This window comes from Hibiscus syriacus, unplaced genomic scaffold, assembly GCF_006381635.1.
Source record: "Hibiscus syriacus cultivar Baekdansim isolate YM2019G1 unplaced genomic scaffold, ASM638163v2 tig00010968_pilon, whole genome shotgun sequence".
NCBI classification, from domain to species: domain Eukaryota; kingdom Viridiplantae; phylum Streptophyta; class Magnoliopsida; order Malvales; family Malvaceae; genus Hibiscus; species Hibiscus syriacus.
The window spans coordinates 1,597,423-1,623,386 of record NW_024062239.1 but is presented as its reverse complement, the minus strand read 5'-3'; the positions used below and the strand labels follow the sequence as shown (position 1 = coordinate 1,623,386).

Here is a 25,964-nt window from a genome sequence, read left to right as displayed (position 1 = left end):
TATATTCCTCAGGTGGCTCCCCTTCGCGGGTCTGAACCAGGTGAGATGATCTTTGGATGACTCCCCTTCACGGGAAAATCATGTGGTACATTCTTCAGGTGGTTCCCATTCGCGGGTCTGAACCATGTGAGATTATCTTTGGATAACTCCCCTTCATGGGAAAGTTATACGGTATATTCTTAAGGTGGTTCATATTCACGATCTGAACCAGGTGAGATTATATTTTGATGACTCCCCTTCACGGGAAAGTTATGTGAGATGTTCTTTGAGTGACTTCTTCTTTTTTACAAGAAAGCCAAGTGAGGTAGTCTTTCAGCCGGATATCATCGGTCGTGGAGTTGAAGTATGGATTGAAAACTTTTACTGGAAGCTATCCACTCACTGTTGAGTTAAGCTAAACTGAATTTGTTTTGAATCAACTCTCGAACCTGTCTGAACTGGCTCTCGAACCTAATTTGAGGTTGATTCTAAGATCCATCGATCTTTTTATAAGTCAAGTTGGTTGAGGCGTAGCACCTTGCCGCTGAGTTTAGAAACCATCATCGATCTTTTTTTAAGGTTCTTTTGAATCGAATATCTTTCCTCATAAAGTTGGAACTTGACTCTAAAGCTTCAACCTCTGGTTGTCTCTGCTTTACCAGTTTCATTCTTTACACCTTTGGTCTTCATTGAAAACATATGATCTTTGCATAAATGTTCGCTCAATCCAATGAACTTGTATTCTTGGTTGGATGGACTAACATTGATCCTGAGATTCTAATGCACTCTTTTGGCCTTGAATTTCTGATCTTAATCTTGGATTCTTCACTATGTTTAAATCCGGTGTATAAAATTTTATTTCTAGTATTGGTTTGGGCAATGCCTTTCAGTTATCTTAGGTATGGTGCATAAGCCTTGATCAACTTCTGAATATCTTCTAGAAATTACCACGTCAAACCGTGTCATGCCCAAAGTCGTTCCCATGTCTCCAGCCGTGACCAAATAATAAAAAAATTGCAGAATGCCTTCCTTTTAATTCAATTTCTAGAATCTAACGTCTTACACAGAAAATGAATTAAAATGAACAAATAAGCCAAAAAAACTAATGATTAAGGAGTAATTTAAAAGCAAAATATTAACTAAATTAAGGACTTATCAAATTCCCCTCACTTATTCAATGCTTGTCCTCAAGCATTCCTCAATTAACATATCAAAATCATAAGTTGTCATCTTCAATTTCAATTTATTCCTTAAACTTCCAATCAAACTAAGTTTATGACATTTGCCAAATTCAAGTTACAATCAAGTAAAGACATAACTAAGAAAATTTAAAGTAAGCAATACATCCCCAATTAATTACCAATTTCAATGAAACATGACTCAATACCTCATAATGATTCACTATATCCGCTCAAAGTGTTTGGGGTGAATGAAATCGCTCAAACTGAAACTAACCAAAACATTACCATAGGCTTGGAATCTAAGCAAGTCTCCACTATGAAAAATGAACATAATGCAATAATCAAGGGGTCTTTAAATAATGTATAACGGGGCTAAGGTTAGGGTTAGGAAAATGACAAAAAGAATGGTTTAAAATACCAAAACAAGAGATCAAAATAATTAATAACAATCCACGAATTGACATGAAGCACAATGAAATAAGTAAAAAGAATAGATGAGAGATAATTGAAATGATCAATTTTTCCTTTCTTTTTTCTGTTCGAAACAGTGAACAGTTTGTTCCTTTTTTTCGATTTTTTCTAAAACTGCGCTTTTTTATTTCGTGGAACAATACTGATACAAGATCTCAAGTCTCGGTAAGGGTGTGAAAAGAGAGGAAAATAAAAAGAAAGGATTCAGTTTAATTATGAGGTATAAAACAAAGAAAATGAAATAGGCTCAAATGTGGTTCACTAGTGGATATGTAAACGAGTAGGCTTTTTGGGAAAAGTGGATTTATCCTAGGTGCCCCTATCACATTAAAACATTATGTTCAACATGTTATCTTTATATACATTGTGATTACAAATTCTAGAATATCTTAATTAGTCCGGCACACTCAATTCAAACAATGAGCAAGAAAGAAAATGTATGCTCGTGAGGCTCAAATCTCACAAGAAAAGTTTATATGCATTGAGTCATGTTCATCTCTATCGACAAAAGCATGAAATATCAATACTCAACAAAAAATTCACTAGTTATACCAATCACCAATCATGCAAATTAAATTCGATCAAAGCATGATCACAATCCAAAATAAAGCAAGAGTATAAAGTGAAGTTCTAGACTAGCAACCAAAGATCCCAACACATCAATATCATAATAACTTAATTTCAAACAATCAAACAAGTCAAGGAAAATTTGACGACATGCTTATCTTCTCCCCCTCACTTAATCTGTTTTGTCCCAAAATGTATGTCGAATTTAAAAACAATCAGAGGGAAAAGGAATACTCCCCAATCTAGTGGCGAAAAAATTTGGACCATTTCTCGTTTGTTTGTTTCTTCTTTGCGCAATGGCCATGCTAATCTTCGTCTGGGAAGTCAAAGTCTATTGGGTCGTAATTTTTAGCAGTTCTGTTTTCCAAGAAATCCGATATAAAATTTCCCTTTATATCGTTTTGGCTGACGTATTCGATGTCAAATTCGGATAACAACATCTGCTATCGGGCTTTTCAATGGGAGGATATCTGATTTCGCAATCAGTGAACTTCTTGCTCAGGTAGTAAATAGCCCTTTATTTTCTCCTGGATTCATCATGTTGACACATAACACAACCCATTGATTTCTTGAATATGGATAAATATAATAATAGAGGTTTATCCCATGTTCCAGAGTTATTTTTTCAAAGAAGGTGGAAAATTGGTTTGCACTTGTCGGTCAATTGAGATATGAACCACGCTATATAATTTAACCTGCCTAGAAAACCTTGAACCTCTTTCTATATTTGTGGGGGAGGTAAATTCTGGATGGCTTTGACTTTATCTGGATCGACTTCGATACATCTCCTGCTAACCAAGAAGCCTAACGACTTTCCGGATGTTACCCCAAAGGTACATTTGTTGGGTTCAGTTTCAGCTGGAACTTTCTTAATCTTTGAAGGAGCTTTCTCAGATTCTCGACATGTTCATCTTCCGTTTATGCTTTGACAATCATTTCATTGACATAAACCTTGATTTCTTTGTGTATCATGTCTTGAAACAAGGTCATCATGGCTCTTTGATATGTTGACCCATCATTCTTTAGTCTGAAGGGCATCACCTTGTAGCAAAACGTTCCCACATTGTGAAAAATGTGGTATTTTCCATATCCTCAAGATGCATCTTAATATGGTTATATCCTGATAATCTGTCCATGAATGAGAAGAAAGCGTTCCTAGCATATTATCCTCCAAAGTGTCTATGTGCGGTAGAGGAAAGTTATCTTTGTGACTCGAATTGTTAAGGTCTCAATAATCAACACACATACATACTTTTTCGTCTTTCTTCTGAACCGACACTATGTTAGCCACCCATTCCGGATACTTGGCCACTTGAAGGAAGCCGACATTGAATTATTTCTTGACCTCTACCTTGATCTTAAGGAGTATTTTAGGTCTCATTCTCCTTAGCTTTTTTCGCACAGGTTTGTATTTTGGTTTGATGGGCATTTTTTGGAATACCAAATCCGTATCTAGTCCCGACATGTCTTGATATGACCATGAAAACACATCTTTGTACTCTCGAAGTAAGAATATTTACTTTTGTCTTGCTTTAATTGAGAGTTGTGCCAATTTTGAATTCCTTTCTCTCTTCTTCTATACCTAGATTCAGGATTTCGATTTTCTCTTTGTGTGACAATATTTGCTTGTCTTCTCTTTTTATAATGCTTAATAATTCCGAAGGTAAATTCCATTCGTCTTCATTGTCACATTCATCAACTTCCCCAAGATAAAAGAACTGTTCAAAATCCACTTTCGAGTCAGTATCATCAGTACCTGCATTATCATTATCTTGGGACTCTGAAAGAAATTTGAAAACCACAGATAATTATTCAACCGTCTAGTTGCTAAGCACCGATCCAAATGCAAAGGACGGATTCCTGACCCTCCATATTTTCGGCATTCTCTGTAATTATATCGTTAATACTCCTATCATTCAAAGCAGCCTCTAAATCTACTGAAGTCGTCCAAAACTCTTAACCACAAGATTTAAATGCTTCATAAAGAGGTGGAAAAATCATGGGTTTCCATTGAAATTCACTATCATTTAATCTGGACAATCTTCTTTCTCAGTTTTTCTGAATTTCCTTCCTCTTCTGTTGTTAGCTTTTCTGTTAGTTAATGTGAATGTAAAATCATGGAAAAAAATGAAATACAAGGTATGAAAATAATGCATGATGCATGAGAATTAGAGGCATTGATCCGGAAACGTGTCTGTTATTATAAATAATCTTTATTGAGAAAAAAGTGTTTTACTTTTTTAAGAGACAAAACTATCTTAAAGGTACATTCTTACTAAATCCTTTAAACCCTGAACAGCTTCTAATAGGTTAACAAGTTTTCTTCCTTCATCTGTCACTGGTTGAATAACTTGTCCGACCACTCCGACTTCCCTTGCTAAACCGTACAAGTGACGAGCTACTTTTTGTACTTGTTCCAAGAAATCTCGGATAATTGCATCTCTAACTTTTACCTTTTGTTGGGCATGTTCCCAAGGAAAATGCCACTGAAATCCTCCATCAAAGGGGACTATCTGAAGCTCACTTACTTGTTTCTTGAACCCATCCACAATGGCCTCCAACTTAGCTATGGTTTTGCCATCCCACTCCTGCTGCTTCTGAAGAGATTTCTCTAAATCAGTTACTTGAATCCTCAAACGCCTATTCTGGTTCTAGCTGTCTAACAAACATCTCTAAGAAGTCTTTAGTTGTTCTTTCAAGGTCTCTTTTCATCCTTCCCTTCAAACTTCCGTTTGAGACTGCTAGTTTCACTTTTCCAGTACTCAGAATGTCTTTTTAGATTAGAATTGCTCTAAACTTGTTTTTGATATCCTTTCCTCAAATCCTCAAGCTCAAAGCAAATTTTCTTTTGTTCCCTCTCTAACTTGTCTGCCCGATACCTCTGAGTATCAGCATCCAACTTCCATTGGAATCTTTCAACCTCGAGTTCCCTTAGACTTTGTTTCAGCTCTTGCTTTTTGGCTTCAAATTATTTCCTTTCTATCTCTAGCTCAGAGGGAACATGATTAAAATGTTTTTCCATAGTTAGAAAGTATTCATGGTCTGGCACTGGGATGGTGTCATTTTTCCTTAAACTTCACCATTCCAAATAGTCTGGAGTGAGCATGTCCTTAGTGGCCACAACATCTATACAGAACATTTTCTTACAGGACTCAGTTAATTCTTTGACTTTTTCTTGTAGTTGTCCCTATGATATACAAATTTCGATCCAAATATTCCATGTGTTGTTGGGACAAACTGACGTGTCCCATACTAAAAAATTAGAGAGTATCCGAATCCTCCCAATAATTCGAGTAATGTCATAGTTTCTGAGTCTCCATATCAGAAAAGAATGTCACTATGAGTTAAACATGGGACTCTCCAGACAATATCCCTATCCTGAAGGTGAATGAATACCTTTATCCATTTTTCTTTTAAGACACCTTCTTGCCATTTTAAGGTGATGAATTCCCCTAAAGGAGAATAAATGGTCCTGAATCGACGGTAAGAAATCCCATTAGTCTTCTAGAAGTGGCTATGGATCCAAACTTGAATAAGTTGTGCACACCCTATAAATCTTCCTCCACAAGTCTTTCTGCAATGGTTGAGGGAACGAAAAGTTTCAACTAAAATTGTTGGTGCTGGATTTAATCACTTTAGTAGTTGTTCGAATAGTTCCACCACAGCTGCCTCAATGTACCCCAATGTCTTTGGGAAAATAACCAAACCATAAATGCCCAATGCAAAAAGGTCTATAGCCTTCCATTCATCGGGGTGATTCTTCATTAGTGACTTGATATGGGTCCAAGAAATTCCTTCGCAATACAACAAAGCATTGTATTCTTCAGTTGTGGGTATCATGTCTTCTTGGTTAAATATGAAGCAACTGTACCCCGAATTCCAAAATTATATTAGGGCTCTGATTAGGGCTCATCTGTTTTGACATAGAGTAGAAGTGCAATATCACCATACCGCTGGCAGAACTTCCTTTTCTGGTCATTTTTCCAACTATCCCAAATGCTCTGTAGTTCTTGAACATCATTCTGCTTTAGGTTGATAGAAGTATAACCAACTAGATTTGACACATAGTTTTCTTGCATATTGTCTCCCTTTTTTCTGAGTCTTTTCGGACTATAGTCATACCTCGGCGTTTTTCAACTCTTGTATTACAACCCCTTTGTCCATTAATGCAGATTATTTGTGTGTAACAAACACTTTTTATGGATCAATTACCTCTTTTTTATTATGCAAATGATAAAAAACAAACATTAAGGAAAAATCAGTCAGTAAGATAGAAATAATATAATAATAAAAGTAAAATAATGATAAGGAAGTGAAACATCTTATGTTTTGAAATGGAGTTTTAGGGTATGCTCTAATTCCTTGTGGTCTCCCTTTTTAGGTTCTAAAAAAAAACCCGAGTTCTCCTTGTTGGTGTCCCCTTGGGCTAGCTATACCCTTAGTCCTAAGCCCATTACAAGCTTACGTGGACCAAGTTAAACTCGAGAGGATGCATTCCCTTATTTCCATACGGAGAATAAATGCACACGAAGGCATAAGGTATATGAATCCCGAAGGTTACTTGCTAGGCCTATACGGAGAATAAATTCTCACGAAGGCATCGCTTTCAGTCCACTTAAGAAAAAGTTTGGAGCTCGGGTATAGAGCCTGAGATATTTAAAAATCTGAAATCTTTGAAGAAAAAAAACGTCAGTACAACTATTTATTTGAAAAAATAATCAAAGATAAATAATAAGAATCGAATAAATAAATTAAAATTTAAACTTGTTGTTTTCGCTTAAAAAGACAACCGAAAATTAATTCTGGCCTGAATCACTTACCTATCCCCAACAGAGTCGCCAAGCTGTCGCAGCCGTCTTTCGGGTTGGCCCGGAATTGGGCTTCAAATTAAATAAAACACGTTAGAGTCACCACCGATCATTTAAAAAATATTTAGGTTGATCGGACACCATCTTACCTGATATATGTTTTACCATAAATATGTCAGATTCGGGACTCGGTTACAGTCAATGAAGGATTATCACCCTTGAACTGCCTTTTCAGTACCATTTTAATTTGTCGGTTGTCTTAATTACGAAAATTAAAATTAAAATTAAAATTTACAGACTCGATTTGAATTACTTACCATTGATCGATTGAAATTACCTCAAAAAAGTTGAAAATGTTAGATTATAAAATAAAAGAAATATCAAATAAAAATTAAATTTTAAATAAATAAATCAAAGAAGGAAATATTAAATTTCAAAAAAAATGTTATATAAAAAACGTTAAAAGAAAAAATAAAATAAATGAAGAAAATATTAAATTTCAGAAAAGAAAAATAATACAATATAAAAAATATTAAAAGAGAAAATAAAATAATAAAATAATAATAACTAAAATGGAAATATAAGAAAATAATAAATAATAGTAGTAAAGATAAAAAAGGAGTTTTAAAAGTTGTTTTAAAAATAAAAAATAAGAATTAAATAAAAGAAAATAATTAAATAAATGATCTAAAGAGATTGAGATAAAGAGAAACTTATAGTGAAAGCAGCCTCTGACTTCAGCTTTGCCTCAAATTCCTCGGATTATCGAAATAGATCTTTACTTTAAAATTCACGTCAGCTTTCAAGGACAATTCTTCACTGCCGACTCGGATTATGTTGTTTCAACAATAACTGGTTCTGATCTCAGTTTCCTCTTAGCAAACAATTTTGCTAAGTGTGTTTTCGAAAAGTTGAATATGCTTCAATGAGCAAATCCTTCTTCAAACGTTAATCATAACAACATCCAGACCAATGTCGGAATCGTTTTGATTTGAAAAGTAAGCTCAGAAAACATAGAGAAAATTCCGAAGCGATTTAGGTGCCTTACAATTCTCACGTTTGGAATTGAGCTTTCGCTTTAGCATTCTGCTTAAAAGAAAATTAGCTAAGCATGACCAAAGTCATACTTAGCATAATTGTTGAAAACGATCTTTAAAAGAAAATAAAGAAGTGTGTGAAAAATAGAGATAAAGCTAGAGAGAAAAAGGAGATTTTATTCTCAGATATGAGAGATCTCATATGTGTGTCCTTCTAGGCTTGCCCTTAAACGGTATTTATAGCCTTCAAATTCCTAAAAATAAGCTAAAGATAATTCATAAAATAATATCTATTATCCTAATTAAAAAACTTAAAACTATTTAAACTAAAATAAAGATAAAAAATAATATTTAAAATAATATCCTAAATCCTAATTGAAATACTAACATCTATTTAAACTAGAATACAAAGATAAAATATAATATTAATATATATACTAAATAAGCCCCAGACGAAAATGGGTGTCTACAGGACTCGATATGGATAATTATAGACAAATTGACCAAGACAACTCACTTTTTCCCAATGATAAATATTGAGAATCGTATGTCAAGGAGATAGTTTGGTTGCATGGAGTGCCTATATCGATAATGTTAGATCGAGACCCAAGGTTTACTTTAAGATTTTGGAAGTCCTTGAATGAGGCATTGGGTACTCGATTGAATTTCAGCACAGCTTTTCATTCGCAGACAAATAGTCAGTCAGAACGAACTATTCAGATATTAGAGAATATTCTAAGGGCATGTGTGATTGAGTTTAAAGGATCATGGGAAAGGTATTTGCCTGTAGTTTTTCTTATAATAACATTTACCAATCGAGTATTAAAATGGCCCCATATAAAGCTTTGTATGGAAGGAAGTGTTGAACACCATTAAATTGGTTTGAACTAAAAGATCGAGACCTAGTTGGCCCAGATTTGATGAAAAAAAATGGAGCAGAAGTGAAAGTTATCTAGGATAATCTAAAGATAGCCTCTGATCGAAAAAAGTCTTATATAGATTTGAAAAGAAAATAAATTGAATTTCAAGTGGGAGATAAGGTATTTCTAAAAGTGTCAACCTGGAAGAAAGTATTGCGGTTTGGGCGCAAAGGAAAGATGAGTCCGAGATTAATTGGACCTTATGAGATTTTGAAAAGGGTCGGACCAGTAGCTTATCAATTAGCTTTGCCTCTGGATATGGATAAGATCCATAATGTCTTCCATGTGTCGATGCTCAAAATGTACCGATCAGATCCATCCCATATTATCACACCAAAAGAGATAGAGTTCCAACTAGATCTGACTTACGAGGAAGAACCAGTGTAGATCTTGGCTCGAGAAAGCAAAGAACTATGTAACAAGAAGATTCCTCTAGTTAAAGTATTTTGGCTAAACCATAAGGTAGAAGAACCTACATGGGAAAGAGAGGAGGACATGAGGAAACAGATTCCACACCTCTTCGTATCAGGTATTTCTTAAAATTTGAGGACAAATTTTCTTAAGAGGGGGAGAATTGTAATACCCCAAATATCAGGTCAGTAACTATATTGAAAGAATTTGAAAATTTTGGGAAATAAATTGAATAAATGGTAAAGTATAAGAAATTATTTAGAAATTGTGTGTAAGACCAATTTGTAATATTAAAATAATGAAAGGGGTATTTTGGTCATTTAAAGGGAAATGAATTTAAAATTAATTTAATTAGGGTATTTAAGAAGATTAAAAGGGGAAATTTGAGAAATAAGCTAAGTAATTCTCTTATCCTTCTTCCCCGCGATCGTGCTCTCCCCATAGCCAAATGTAAGACTTCATTTAGCTAGTTTTTCCTTTAACTTTTGGTCTGGTCTTGAAACCTTAAGTGATGTGGAATATTAAGGAAGGGTTAGAGAGGATTAAAACTAAGAGAGGATTAAAACTAAGAGATGAATGATTTATTTGAGATTTAAGAAAATGGTTTTTGAATGATATGTTGAAATATGAGTTTTTATTGAGGTTTACAAGTATATTTGACTTATCAAATAAGTAAATAAGAGATTAGAAGTATTGGAGGTGATTAAAAACATGTTAGAAAAAGTGGTATGATTCTTGGGTTAGAGTGTTCTTTAGAGAATTTGGGTGTTATAAGAAGCTAAATGAAGGAAACTTAGTTGGGTTAAGTGATATTAAGTTTAAGGGTATTGTTGGAGGCAAAAGTAAGAAATTTAGACGAAAATTGGGTAAAAATTGGGCTGAAAAATGGAAATTTTGGGTAATGGTATCGATACTAGAAGAATAGTATCGATACTATATGTTTAAATTTGAAGAATTATGATGATTAGTATCGGTAATGATGCGGGTATCGATGCTAAGAGAAAGGTATCGATACCATTTATTCCTGAATACAGAAATGGTATCGATACTGAAAGGGAGTATCAATACCATATTATAGAAGTATCGATACCATGGTAGGGGTACTGATAATATTGAGCCTGAAATTCTAAGATAGGCTGAAATTGTAATAGAAATTGAAAATAAGTGTACTTTTGAGTATTATTGAAGTATAAATGTTAGGAAATATACTAACATTGGTAGGGCATGTGTCTTTAATGGATGCTTGTGTAGATCATAACCAAGCTCCTGAGTCAAGCAAGAAAAAGGGCAAAGAGAAAGTTTTCGAATAGCCGGACATCATTACAACTTATTAGCGAGGCATATCAGGTTAGTGCATTTATTATATTTATATTATATGAGGAAGACTCACAATGAGTCAACTTATAATGTTTTGATTTAATGTGTTTTATAGTATTTAATATACTTTCATAAATGTGTATGGAAATGATATTATGAATAAGTTTTTAGAGTATGAACTGCTCTAAAATAAATGAAAATGCATAACGGTGCATTATTGGCAGAAAGATGTCAGAAATGAAAATGCATAACGGTGCATTATTGGCATAAAGGTGCCATAAATGAAAAATACATAACGATGCATTATTGGCAGAAATGTGCCATAAATGAAAATATATAATGGTACATTATTGGCAGAAAGGTGCCACTCATGGTATTCATAAAAGGTGAATGACCATTTCAGCACTTCGGTGAAATATACGTACCTTAAATTCTTATTTAACATATATTGGGCAGAATAAAGTATAATTGGGAACAAAAATATAGAAAAATATGTTGGGCATACTAAGAATGGTTTTGATGACTATATGAAAGAAACTTGGGTTTAATTGAGATGATTAACTGATTTTTATGAAGTATACGATTTAGTTCATATTTCAATAGCTATAATTTGATTGTGTATGAATTTTCAGTTCATTTACATTATTATACCTCACTAAGTAAATACTTAACGTGTGTTGATTTCACACGTAGGTAAAAGCAAAGGCTTGGCAGAGTAAGGAGTGCAGCAAAGAACGTCAATCAAAGGCTGACTAATCAGTACCTATAGGACAATCAAGTCTTTTTTTATAATTAGATGGCATGTATATGAATCTAAGAAAGATGCTCTGTAATGTATTTAAGTTATAACTTTGTAAAAGTTTACAACAAATGTTTTACCTTATATTAAAAATGTTTTGTTTTAAATTTTGAAAAAACAAATTACATGTTTATAAACAAGAAAATGTTTTTAAAAGTCATGTGACACTTATGACTTGTGTATGGGAACATATACAAGAAATGGGTGTTACAATAGGAGTCAGTCAACATTTCAGTGTTATCTTCCTTGACTTTCTCGTGAAGAGGAGTCAATATTTTAGTGTTTTCCTTATTGACTTTCTCGTAAAGAGGAGTCAATCTTTCGGATTTGGTCTTACTAAATAGCAGCGAAGTAAATCAAGTTTGATTTAATCTTCCCTGAAGAGCAGCGAAGTGGATCAAAGATTTCTCCAGTCTGATATCCTCTAAAGAGTAGTGGAGCAGATTCTTCTTCTTTAATATTTGGTCTTCTTGAATAGCAGCGAAGAAAATCAACCTCGATTCAATTTTCCCTTGAGAACAGTGGAATGAGTCAATGTTTCTCGAATATGATATCCCCTAAAGAATAGTGGAGAAGACTCGTATTTCTTCATATTTGACTACCCAAAAAAAGAGGAACAAATCAAGTCCTATCTACCCTGAAATTACAGTGGATTAGATTTCTCATTAAAGTCCTCTGGATAAAAACTTGTTTATTTATCTTTGTCCTATTTTCGTTGTATGATAATGGACAAAGAAGGGCAATAGTAGACATGTGTTTTCATCCTAGAGTTTTCTTTTGTTTAGTTTATTTTTGTTTTATTTTATTTTGGTTATATATATGTATACTATATATAGTTTTGAAATATAAAGTATAGAGTGTTTGAAAAATATATATATAGTATAGTTTTGAAAATAAATATAGTTTTGGAAGATAAATATAATATATGGTTTGAAAACAAATATAAATATAAGTATTTAATAATCTATTTTTTTAATTTAAATAAATATATTATAGTATGGTTTATATTATGAAATATATATACATTTTTCAAGTCCTTATTATTATTATTATTATTTATTTGTATTTTATTGTAGTGTTCAGGTCTAGGTTAGGTGGTCCAAGTCTAAATTCAGAAGTCCAAAGTAGGAGTCAAACGTCCAAGGCCCGGTCAACAAGTCAAATCCAACAGGTCCAATTAATCAAGACCTGGTTCAGGCCCAATGTTGCATCCCAAAGTGGGGAAACCGGTTATGGTTTCTGCTAATAATATCAAGTGTCGTACAAGATCTGAACCAATCGAACAATCTAGTAGAGATCATGTTAGGGTTTTGTAACCCTTATCCAAGCACTCGCAAATCTGAATCGTCAGATCTGAATCAATCCGACGGCCCAGGAGAGATGAAATCAAGCCAACACCAATACCATTGATGACCACCGACCAGCCCGTGAGCTTCACCACTATCAAATCAAGCCAACACCAGCGACGTGAACCACTATCAAAGACCCACATGCCACCTCTGTCGTTTTTGGATCAAACTGGTCAAATAAAAAAATCTAGGGACATTAAATGCACTCAGCCGCCCCTAGTGAATCACCGCCATAGCCCCAGAGACTCAGAGGGTTCTTTCCTTCGATCGGTCTGAGAGTTGCACCGTTGGTTCTATAAAAGGAACCCTTTTCCTTCAGCAAGGAGAAAGAAAACAACAGACCAATACCAGGGAACAACATACCAATATAGGGAACAACATACCAATAATAGTGAACAATAGTAACCAGAAAACACCACAACAAGCAGAGAGGACAATATTCGAACTAGGGATTTTCAAACCAAAAATAGAAAAAAATGAAAAATAAAAAATAGATTTGAACCAAGAAAACAAAGAGAGAAAAAGGGAAAGGAGACTCTTTTTTCTTCCACCGAATAGCAGTCACAGCCTCCTCTAATACAAAGCCTTAAACTTTAGAAGGTAACTCCAAATTTTTTTTTCTAGATCTAGGATTTTTTTAGTAATTTTTGGATGAAAACAAGGCTAGATTTGGGTTTGGGAGAGTGAGAGGAGCTTTCTGGTTATATTTTTATTTTGTGACCACCATTGTCGGCACCGATGTACGACAGTCGGTCGAGTTTGCCATAAGTGGTGGGAGAGGAAGAGAAGAGAAAACTGAGAGAGTTCCCTCTTTTAGACATAGCAAATGAGAAAATGGGAGTTTAAGGCCATTTTAGGCTGGCTATTTGGTATTTATACCCTCCCCCATACGATGCCGTTTTAAAGGGGTTTCCATGTTTTTGGGTGGTGGGAATACCATCTCCACGAACCTTATACTTTGTAATTTGTTCATTTTAGTCATTGTATGTAAGTTTTAATTGTTATGGTATAAACCCCAAGTTTATCCCCGTTTATGTTTTAGTCATTCTATATTAGTTATGTTATTTTTATGTTTATTTTAATTTGAATACCCTATTTTAACGATTTTCATTTTAATCCTAGATATTGATGATGGCTAAATTACGATTCCAGTACCTAGCTTGCATGATTTTTCTATTTACGGCCATTACTTTTGTTTAGTTTTCAGTTTAGTCCTCAAATTTTAATATTGTTTTATTATTTTTTATCTTGGATGAATGAAATTGGATTATTTACAATTATAGTGTCTAACATGTAAAATATTTGCAATGGTTGCCTTTATTTCTTGTTGATTGTATAGTTTAATCCCTAAAATCATTATTTTTACTATTTTGATCCATCATTTATTTATTTGCTAATTTATCGCTAGTTGTAATATTTTTAAATGTTATTTTACTATAGAAATTTATAGAAGCGCGCATTAACTGAAAAGGAGTGTTTTCCAAGAATTGATTGAATAAAATAATACATTTTACATTCGACTGAAATTGTTTTTTAATATAATTAAAATATGTATTTGGGCAATATTTTTTTTACGGGGGACCATGGAAATACCCCATTTACTAACAAGGAAGTTATTTCAAGAATTGGTCGTGTAAAATAACAACCTTTTTGTTTTTTTCTAAAAAGGGATCATAATTTAAATGTTATTCGAATTTGCCAATTTCGATATTTAAATGACGTATAATCGTTTAGGTATCGATTTTGGGCATTGTGGGGTGCTAATCCTTTCTCGCACGTAATTGACTCCCGAACCCTTTTTAAAATGAATTTCTAATTAAGTCAGATCATAATTTTTATCTTTTAAAATTGTTTTTCTTAAAATTATTTTAAAATGTATTTTTAGGTATTCGACTTATCTAACCCAAATGTCGATGGTGACTCTAAATCTATTTATTTTTTCTTTATTTTAAAACCCTAACCTTTTATAAGATTAAGTTGGATCGCTCCTCACCATAGCCCTAAAAAGCTTAAGGACGGTTCCAACAGCTTGACGACTCCGCTAGGGATGCTAGAGTCAGGTCGTAATTGATTATATGTCATCTTTTTAGTTGAAAATGGAAAAATATGAATTTTGATCCTTAAGTTTTGTTTGCATCACATCGCATTTTTTATTAGTCGTACAAATGTGATTGGTTTACGAGTTTCAGATTTCTAACCTTTTTTGCTTTATTGTTCTAGGATCGAGGCAAAGGATTGCGAGTTTCCCCTCATACACGCCATAACCGTTTGACATTTAAAGCCTTCTAACTATGCTCTATCCCGTTAGGTAGGGATGAACGCTACGCTTACGTGAGAAAAATATTTTTCTCCATATGGGCTTTAACAAGTAACCTCCGGGGTGTATATGCCTCTTGTTTACAAGTGAAACATTGAGTTTCCTCGCATGGACATAAGTAAATGCATCCTCTCGAATTGAACTTGATCCTTTTAAGCCTATAATGGGTAAGGATCGAGGGTCTGGCAGGATCAAGGGGGCACCAGCAAAGGACAATTCGAGGACCCTGTTATTAATACCAAATTTCTACATATTTTATATGTAATTTATGTCCGCGATTCTTCAAAGTTCACAAAAGGGGTAACTCACTCTAAATTTTTTCTTGAATTTGCTTATTTATTTTGCAAAAAGCATGAGAACTAGAAAAGTATGCAGTTAAGTTTTATATTTTCATACGAAGTCTGTGAATTAGATATCATGTGGTTAGGATTATTTATTTGTAAATAACAAAGCATGGGGGTAGAAAACATGTATGGATAGGATTGTTATTCGATAAAAGCATGACAGGGTAGATAACATGTTAGGTAGAATCTTTTCTTTCCATAAATATATTTTCCTACTATTATAATTGATTGCTATTAACCATTCCTCTTGACTTAGTTTTCTCTGTCTCTTATTTGTATTTGCATTTTTGTTTTGCATTAGCTTATTAATTTATTTATTTTGTTATTTGTAGTTACTTATTTTTATGTTGCTTTCTTTTTGCTTGCATTGCATGATCATGACACAATCAAAAGGTGGATCTGTTAGTGGTCATTAAAGTAAAGGTTTTCATAATGGACAAAGGGTTTTATGATCAAGTAAACTATAACACATCTAGGAAATGGCATCTTGAGGAAGCTCTGAAAATAGTGGAGAGGTATGCACCCAAAGATCGTATGTCTGATGAAGAGCAAAAGGAGATACGAGAGATGAGAGGGAAAATGTCCAAGATGATGGATAAAATATATACTTTGGCCAAAGGAAAAGAGACTTCTGCAAAAGAAGAGAAAGAGCTCGATAAACACAATCCTGCAATGTCAGATGCATAAGGGATTATTTTAGAACAAGAATATCCTAGTCAATCTGAGAGATCACACACGATCACCATTAGTATCAACAAATTATCTGGAAATACCAAAGAAATGGTGAAAACTGTAGAAGTTCCCAGAGATGAAAAGAAGTCATGCAATCAGAACTCATTGGTATTTAAGAATTTGCTCCCAAAGTTGAAGACTTAAGTTTAATCTAAGCTAAGATGTGGCTCTCATTTTGATTTTATCCCTATATCATATAAGGAGTTGTACAAAAAGCTACTGGAAGCCCGAGAGGTGGCTCCGCATTATGTGAAACCTTGGCAACCTCTGTATCGAAATTGGTATGACGTTAATATTCGTTGTGAATATCATGTCGGTGCTCAAGGACATTCCATTGAGAATTGCACCACCTTCAAGCATCGATTCCAACATCTTTTGGATCATGGAATCTTAGAGTTTAAGATAAAAGATCAACCTAGATTGATAACTGATTGTCCTGTTATATTGGAGTTTAAAGTGTTCAAAGATAAGGATATCAATGGGGGCATTCAGGAGGAATAAGATTAGCTAAAGTATGAAGTTCAAATTCATCATTTGAGGAATGAAAACGATAAACTGAGTAGAGAGATGGAAGCCATGCATGATGGTTTTCAAAGGATCAATATAGCCTTTAAAAATATTGGTATAGGAAATACCCCGGAAGAGTTGACAACAGAGGTCATTAAACTGAAAAATGATGCTAAACATTAGAAAAATAATTAAAAGACACATGAAGGTAGAGCCAAGAAGTTCTCTTACGATTTACGGATTAAAGAAGAAAAGTGCAATACAACCGTCATCGATTTGGGAAGATGTCAAGCCGAAAACTAGCTGTTGAATATGTCCATAGCTAATATAGAAATTTCATATTAGTGCCACAAGCGTGAGAATGATGCTGACCTATAAGCCACTAGGGGGAAAATAAGACATTAATGAAGTTTGTAGATGATTATGGAGATCATGTATGGGAACTTCGTAGCCACAAAGATTTTCTTACAAGGAAAAATTAACAACATTGTCTACAACTCTGAGAATTGACACAAAAGATACAGGAAAAATACAATGTCATGAAGAAAGTTGTTTCCCAAGCAAACAATGTGGCTCATAAATTGGTTGATTTAGCTGCTTTACGAGAGAATTAAAGCATATTGAAAACTCAACACCCGATTTTGAGTGGAAATTAACTTGGCTTTTAAGAGGGATAGAGAATTTAGGAGTTAAAGTTATTCCTTATCTGTAAAGTTTGTTTGATATACTAAAACTTTTGCATTCAATGAAAGTTATTTTAAGATGGTCACTCTGGAATGACACCTTTTGTACACATGCATTTACATCGCATTTATTAATTAAGCATTTTACATACATTAACTATAAGAGCAAGAAAATAATCTATGAAGTGCTATATGAAAATAATACAAAGAGCATTCATTCATACCACTTAATCGTCATCATGAATAAAGAAATAAAAACAATTTAGCAATCTCATAAAGAATCTCAAGATCAGTTACAAGAGTAGTTGATTAGGCTACAACAAGATATGAAGAATCAAGCATCGAGTTCTCTATAAGATTTTTTAAATCAAATGATCCAGATGATGGCAACCGAGGTTACCAATAAAGAGGAAATAGTTGCTAAAGGATATTAGTGTTATTAGATTAAAGTGTCAAGAATGATAACCTAACCCAGGGTATCTCTAAATCTAAAGAAAAACTTCATTAATCCAAGGCAATTTAAAGATAAATTTGAGCAATTGAAGGAAGCAAGTGGAACTATGAAAAATTTTGATGTCTCTCACAAAGAAATAGAAGCAAAAGAACTCATTATGGTCTCTGATTTAGTCATGCCATATAAATTTAGGGTGCCTAATTTTGAAAAATATGATGGCACCAGTTTTCTCTTAATTCATCTAAAAATATTTTTTTAAAACCTATCATTGAACCCTTCTGCTCATGGCTATGATCAAGATAGTGTCTGTGATTTCCACTTGGGGGCATATAGACATTCTACGGGGAATTTAGGATATTGTTAAAAGAGATAGAAAAGCTCATTGACAAGGGAGTCCTAACATGAGAAATAATCGAGATATAGGGAGCAAATGAGGGTAAAGACCCTAATCCAGTTAAACACCCAACATTCTATGAGTAATTGGGCATTCTAGATGAAAAAGTGGAGGTCGCTATTCACCGCAGTTGCACTGTATGTTAAAGGCATCTTGTTTGAATTTATTTTTGTCCTTTCTCGATTTTCTTGTAATGATATTTAAATTAACTTATGCTACTTTAAAAATGGTGAGCATTGAATCAAATTTGCAATATTTCAATTATTAGAATATCAACTGAAGTAAAAACTTTTTAAATAATTAGAGTTATAAATCTTTGACAAAGTGACAAGACTGAGCCTTGATAAAACAAGGACCCTTGACCTTACCCCAAAAGATACACTCGAACACCATACTTTTATCTCGCAGGGACCAATATAGCTTTCTCCTATCATGAGGAAAAAAACAAGAGGCTTGGTATTCAGATACGCATATGAGCGGACAATATGGGGCATCTCTTGTGTATGGCATTGCAAAATTGACTAGACTACACTTCTATTGAGGAAGTTCATTGATGATCCTAATCTTCACAAATGGAATGGTGGAGTGCATGAATTTAGTATAAGTAGTTGTTTAGGAACTGAATTCTAAAAATGGGATTTTCTGGCCATAAAACACACAGAGACTATAACAGGTTCTTCTTGATGAGCTTAAGAAAGTCTAATCTGAATACTAAAATTGTTAACAAAATTATTATTATTATAGATTATACAATAAAGCCGAGTTATTCCACTAAAGTAATTGGTTATAGAAAAACTCAAAAGATCCGACTTTCTGAATAAATTGTATTCAAACCATGACATTTCTCGGGTACTCGACAGTTTGGTGTTTGCTCCACTACAATTGTCAAGTCAAAGACTTTGTGATGAGATTAACCCTTCAGCTAGCCTGGTAAAGGCAATTACAATAAATTTGAATACTACTAGCCAAACAATGGCAAATTAAATCAAATTTATCTAATAAGGAGTTTCAGTAAAATGGAATAAGGGAGTTTAGGAACACATGTTACAGTCAACCTCACACAAGCACTCAGGAATTTTATATTTAGATTGATGTCTCTGCACTACCTCTTCTAATGAAGTCTGCGAAGCTTGAACAAATGGAAGATTTCAGAGAACCGGAATAGAAATGATCTAGAAACTCTAGTAATTGAATATGCTACTTGCATCATTTTGTCTGCATCCAGTTAAAATACCAAGCCAAGAACGAGGGGCATATTTTAATGTTCACAAGGACCAAGGAACAAAAGACATCTTTGATGACTAAAACCTTAGAAAATAGGAAAGCAACCTATCAATTTTGACACTTGTCATAGAGCTATACCTTTAAAAATATTAAAAGAGATATTGATTCTTTTGATATTCTATGAACTCATGTTAATGATTTACTTCAATTGTGAAACCTAGAAAAGGGAAATATTTTGAATTTTTGAATTTTTTCAAAATTTTGAAAATAAAATGAAGAATAAAAACATTTTTGAATAAGACAATCTCTTATAGTAGATCTTGGTAGTTCACACACATCTCAGACACAGAGCTTATGCTTAGATTTAGTGCTGGAGCAAGAAATGATGAATGTTGGGGCACTTTTGAAGGTCTGTATCATCCAGAAGTATTAATGTTAGGGCATTTTTGAAGGCCCATATCAGCAAGAAATAATAAATGTTGGGACATTTTTTAAAGGTCCATATCATCTGGGAATACAAGGTCATTGATTTGGGCATACATTTATTGAGACATAAGGGTGTGAAGAATGAAAATGATCAAACAGAGACAATAGAGCTTACCATGTATGATCGTTTTGTCCATCATACTGTTGCATTATTCTGCTGATTTCACACAATTTATTATTGGCGAACTGAAGCATCTCACTTATATTCCCACTGAGTTTTGGTGTCCTTGTAATGTTATACAAAAGATCTAAACACTATGCAAAGAACTCCTATGGTTAAAAAATCTAGGCAGAAGCAACAGGAAATGAAAAATGTGTTGTTGAATGTTTTATGAACCAGTAACTATGGCGTTGAACCAATGTTGCAATAATATGGTGTTTCAATTTTTTACCCAAGATAAAGGTTGTCTTCTAAAACCCCAAGTTTAAAAGTGAGGAATAGTGAAAAATTCTTTAAAATTATCGATGAAATTTTAACAGCAAGAAACTAGTGGAGCCAACTAATATTGAACGATGGTTTATTATTAAATGTATCGGCATGATATGGTACAAATAGCCTTGTTTGAATCCGAATAGATGTGGACACATGAAATGAATAAGGATATACCCTCCATTTGATGTGTTTCAAAAGTCAAATTAGAACAGACGTTGCTCTCCCATTGATCTTTGTCGAGTTTGGCATAATCATATACACAATATCCAAATATGGTAGATCTTTCTTTCAAAGATGAAAGCTCTATTGGATTTCTACACAAGATCAGGCGGAGAAAGCATATCTTATCAGGGGAACATTTACTGGCGGTAAGAAGAAATTGACATAACTCAATAATTGCAAGAGTGCATGCTGGCGCAAACAAAAGTGAAGATAACTTAATAAGGAAGATAATAAATATCGGTCTTCCAGCCATTCCTATCACGAATCAAGAAAACATGCATTTATACATGATACATGAATTTGTGTCATTGCACCATACATCATTTCATACATACATGATAAATTTTGATATCCCTCATGAGGATGTCGGTTAAAATTTGTTTTAAGAATTTTTTTTCTATCTTAAGTTGGTTTCCCTAAAAACTTCAATCCTGGCCTTATTAGAACATGTCTCCTAAGAAACTCAATCTTGTCTTACTAAAATCATTTTCCCTTGAGGGTTCAACTTGATTCCATCACGAAGAGGAGTCAATTTTCAATCTTCGTTATTCTTAACTTCCTCGTGAAGAGAAGTCAATCTTTGTTATTCCTGACTCCCTCGCGAAAAGGCGTTAATCTTTGTTATTCTTGACTTCCTCATAAATAGGAGTTAACCTTTGTTATTCTTGACTTCCTTAGGAAGAGAAGTCAATCTTTTTTATTCTTGACTTCCTCAGGAAAAGAAGTCAATCTTTGTTATTCTTGACTTCCTCATGAAGATAAGTTAATCTTTGTTATTCTTGACTTCTTCGTGAAGAGAAGTCAATCTTTTTATTCTTGACTTATTCGTGAAGAGAAGTCAATCTTTGTTATTCTTGACTTTCTCGTGAAGTGAAGTCAATCTTTTTTATTCCTGACTTCCTCGTGAAGAGGAGTCAATCTTTGTTATTCTTGACTTATTATTGACTTCCTTGAGAAGAAAAGTCAATCTTTGTTATTCTTAACTTCCTTGTGAAGATGAGTCAATCTTTGTTATTCTTAACTTCCTCGAGAAGAGAAGTCAGCCTTTATTATTCTTGACTTCCTCGTGAAGAGAAGTCAATTGTTATTATTCTTGACTTCCTTGGGAAGAGAATACAATCTTTGTTATTCTTTACTTCCTCGTTCAGAGAAGTCATCTTTGTTATTCTTGACTTCCTCATGAAGAGAAGTTAATCTTTGTTATTCTTGACTTCCTCGTGAAGAGAATTCAAGCTTTGTTATTCTTGACTTTCTCATGAAGAGAAGTCAATCTTTGTTATTCTTAACTTCCTCGAGAGAAGTCAATCTTTGTTATTCTTAACTTCCTCGAGAAGAGAAGTCAATCTTTGTTATTCTTGACTTCCTCATGAAGAGAAATCAATATTTGTTATTATTGACTTCCTCGTGAAGAGAAGTCAATCTTTGTTATTCTTGACTTTCTCGTGAAGAGAATACCATCTTTGTTATTCTTGACTTCCTCGTGAAGAGAAATCGGTCTTTGTTATTCTTGACTTTCTCGTGAAGAGAAGTCAGTCTTTGTTATTTTTTAATTCCTCGTGAAGAGAAGTCAATCTTTTTTATTCTTGACTTCCTCGTGAAGAGAAGTCATTCTTTTTTATTCTTGACTTCCTCATGAAGAGAAGTCATGTTTTGTTATTCTTGACTTCCTCGTGAAGAGAAGTCAATCTTTGTTATTCTTGACTTCCTCGTGAAGAGAAGTCAATCTTTGTTATTCTTTACTTCCTTATGAAGAGAAGTCAATCTTTGTTATTCTTGACTTCCTCATGAAGAGAAGTCAATCTCTCAGTATTGTTATTATTGACTTTCTAGTGCAGAGGAGTCATTATTTCAATGTTGTCTTCCTTGACTTTCTCGTGAAGATGAGTCAATCTTTTAGTGTTGTCCTTATTGAATTTCTTGTGAAGATAAGTCAATATTATAACTAGGGATTTTCGAACCAAAAATAGTAAAAACGAAAAAGAAAAAAAACAGATTTGAACCAAGAAAAAAAAAAGGGAAAGAAGACTCCCTTTTCTTCCGTCGAATAGCAGTCACAGCCTCATCCGATCTAAAGCCTTAAACTTTATAAGGTAACCCCCAAAAGTTTTTCTAGATCTAGGAATTTTGAGTCATTTTTGGGTGAAAACAAGACTAGATATGGGTTTGGGAGATTGAGTAGAGCTTTCTGGTTATATTTTTATTTTCCAACCACCATCGTCGGCGCCAATGTACGGCAGTCGGCCGAGTTCGCCATAACCGGCATGAGAGGAAGATAAGAGAGAAACGAGAAATTTCTCTCTTTTAGAGAGAGAGTAAATAAGAAAATGGGGGTTTGAGGCCATTTTAGGCAGGCTATTGGGTATTTATACCCTCCCCCATACGACGTCGTTTTAAAGGGTTTCCATGGTTTTGGGTGGTGGGAATATCATCTCCACGAGCGTTATACTTAGTAAATTGTTCATTTTAGTCACTATATGTAAGTTTTAATTGTTATGGTATGAACTCCATGTTTATCCCCGTTTATGTTTTAGTCATTCTATACTAGTTATGCTATTTTTATGTTTATTTTAATTTGAGTACCCTATTTTAACGATTTTTATTTTAATCCTAGATATTTATGATGGCTAAATTACGATTCCAGTGCCTATCTTGCATTATTTTTTTGTTTATGTCGATTACTTTTGAGTGGTTTACATTTTAGTCCTCAAATTTTAATATTTTTTTATTATTCTTTGTCCTGGATGAATGAAATTGGATTATTTACTATTGTAGTGTCTAACATGTAAAATATTTGCAATGGTTGCCTTTATTTTTTGTTGATTGTATAGTTTAATCCCTAAAATCACTATTTTTATTATTTTGATCCATCATTTATTTATTTGCTAATTTATCGCTAGTTGTAATATTTTCAAATGTTATTTTACTCAAGAAATTTATAGAAGCGCACCTTAACTGACAATGAGTGTGTTTCCAAGAATTGTTTTTATAAATTAATACATTTTACATTCGAATGAATTTGTTTTTCTAATATAATTAATTTATGTATTTGGGCAATATTATTTTGTATGGGGAATCCATGGAAATAACCCATTTATTAGCAAGAAAGGTATTTCGAGAATTGTTCGTGCAAAATAACAACCTTTATATTTTTTCTAAAAAGGGATCATAATTTAAATGCTATTCGAATTTGCAAAATTTCAATATTTAGATGACGTATAATCACTTAGGTACCGATTTCGGGTATTGTGGGTGCTAATCCTTCCTCGCACGTAATTGACTCCTGAACCCTTTTTAAAATGAATTTCTGATTAAGTGCAGATCATATTTTTTATCTTTTAAAATTGTTTTTCTTAAAATAATTTTAATAGTTATTTTTAGGTATTCGACTTACCTAAACCAAAGGTCGATGGAGACTCTAAATATATTTATTTGTTCTTTATTTTAAAACCTCAACATTTTCCAAGATTAAGTTGGATAGCTCCCCGCCATAACCCTAAAAAGCTTAAGGACAATTACGACATTATTGTTCACTTTAGTTTTATGTAAGAGTGTACCCCTTGAAAGAACTCCATTTTACCTCTTCAAATAAACTACCAAAATTGCCCAAGATTTCTCGTGGGTATCGATTCTTACCTGGGAGTATCGATACCCACCCCTCGGTATCGATACTCCCTTATCGATATACATTTTGCGTTCGATGTTTCATAAAGTATCCTAGTATCGATACCCTTATATGGAGTATCGGTACTACCCCTTGGTATCGGTACCAAAATAGCATACTGGAATCCAAAATGTAACCTCGAGTATCGATACCACACGAACAGTATCGATACTCCCATGATGAGTATCGATACTCCCTCACATTCATTCAAATTTTAGCCTCCCACGAAGAACAGTATCAGTAATATTCTTATAGTATTGATACCCTTGACCTAGAACCTCTGTTTTCTCTCGTGAAAACTCTCCCAAACCACTCTTAAGTATCCCTAAAGTACCCTTTGGTGTTTAAGACTTATTTAACATGCAAGGAGCATAAAAGGTCATCATTTTGAGAATAAATAAAAACAAATCCCAATTTCATGCTTTAAACCCCCACCCAAGTGCCACAAAGGCTCATACACATAACATGCATCAAAGCTTAACATTTTGATCTACAAGCAGTAGATAAAGCATATAAATGTGTTACCTTTTACCTAAGAGTTGCAAAATGACCTCAAGCTCAACCAAGGTTCACCTTCTCCTTGTTATTCACTTTTGAGTTTTCACCCACTTCTCTCAGTAAACCAAAAGCAAAGAAAAGGATTACTAACTTACTTGAATTAAAGAAGTGAAAACATGATTATAAGCTATTTGGGATAGATTTGGAGTACCCAAGAGCCCTAGAACCTAAAACCCCCACTAAACCTCTTCCATGGCCACCATGGCCAAACTCTAAGTTTGAGAGACATTTTGAAGCTCTAGATGAGATAATTCTAAAACTTACCTTCTCAATTTCGGACCTAGGTTGCACACCAACAAATTTCTCACCTTTGAAGAGAGGAAGAGAAAAAAAAATAAGAGAAATTAGATAGCGAAGAGGACAAAGGGTGAAGAAAAAGAGAATGGAAGAGCTACATCTCTTTTTGTGTTTCCCTCTATGTCCTGACTTCATCAACCGTAAGGGGGATCATCCTTTAAAACATTTCAGGGGTGAATTGCACTCCTAGTCCTCCTCATTTGATGTACACTTTAAAAATACCCTTTTTAGGACTTATTGTGCTCAAGCCCAAACCAAAACAACTATACATTGACCCAAAACTCCTAAATGGTCTCCTTAGTCCAATTAAACCCATTCAGGTTTTACCCGAAACTACTAACTCGGAAATTGAGGTATTACAATAAACTCCCCCCAAAATCAAAAGACCAAGTTATGTTTACTATACCTTGTACACAGAAAATGACCGAACTAACACCTTTTCTGAAATCCTCCTTGGTCGTCCCTTCTTAAGTACGGTACATACCAAAATCGACGTAAGAAGTGGAATTCTTACTCTGGAGTTTGACGGTGAGGTTGTAAATTTTGATGTTTACAATGCAATGAGATATCCAGATAATGATGCTAGCATTAATTTTATTGATATTATTGAACCTATTGTCGATAAATTTTGGAAACTAATTTTTCTAATGATGTGTGCAATGAATTGGAGGTGAAAGATAACGGATCAGGAAGCTGAGAAATATTTTCTTTTGTTGATTTATATTTGCGCATAACTCCTTTAAAAACTAAGTTGTTACCTTCTATTTTGCAGGAACAAAAAATAAAGTCGAAACAATCGTGGGAACGTTTGAA

General features: G+C 33.7%; 1 pseudogene; it reads right to left on the bottom strand.

Annotated features, from left to right (window-relative positions):
- Positions 1-2,450: 2,450 nt before the first annotated feature.
- Positions 2,451-2,517, bottom strand: LOC120204517 (annotated as a pseudogene).
- Positions 2,518-25,964: the final 23,447 nt, after the last annotated feature.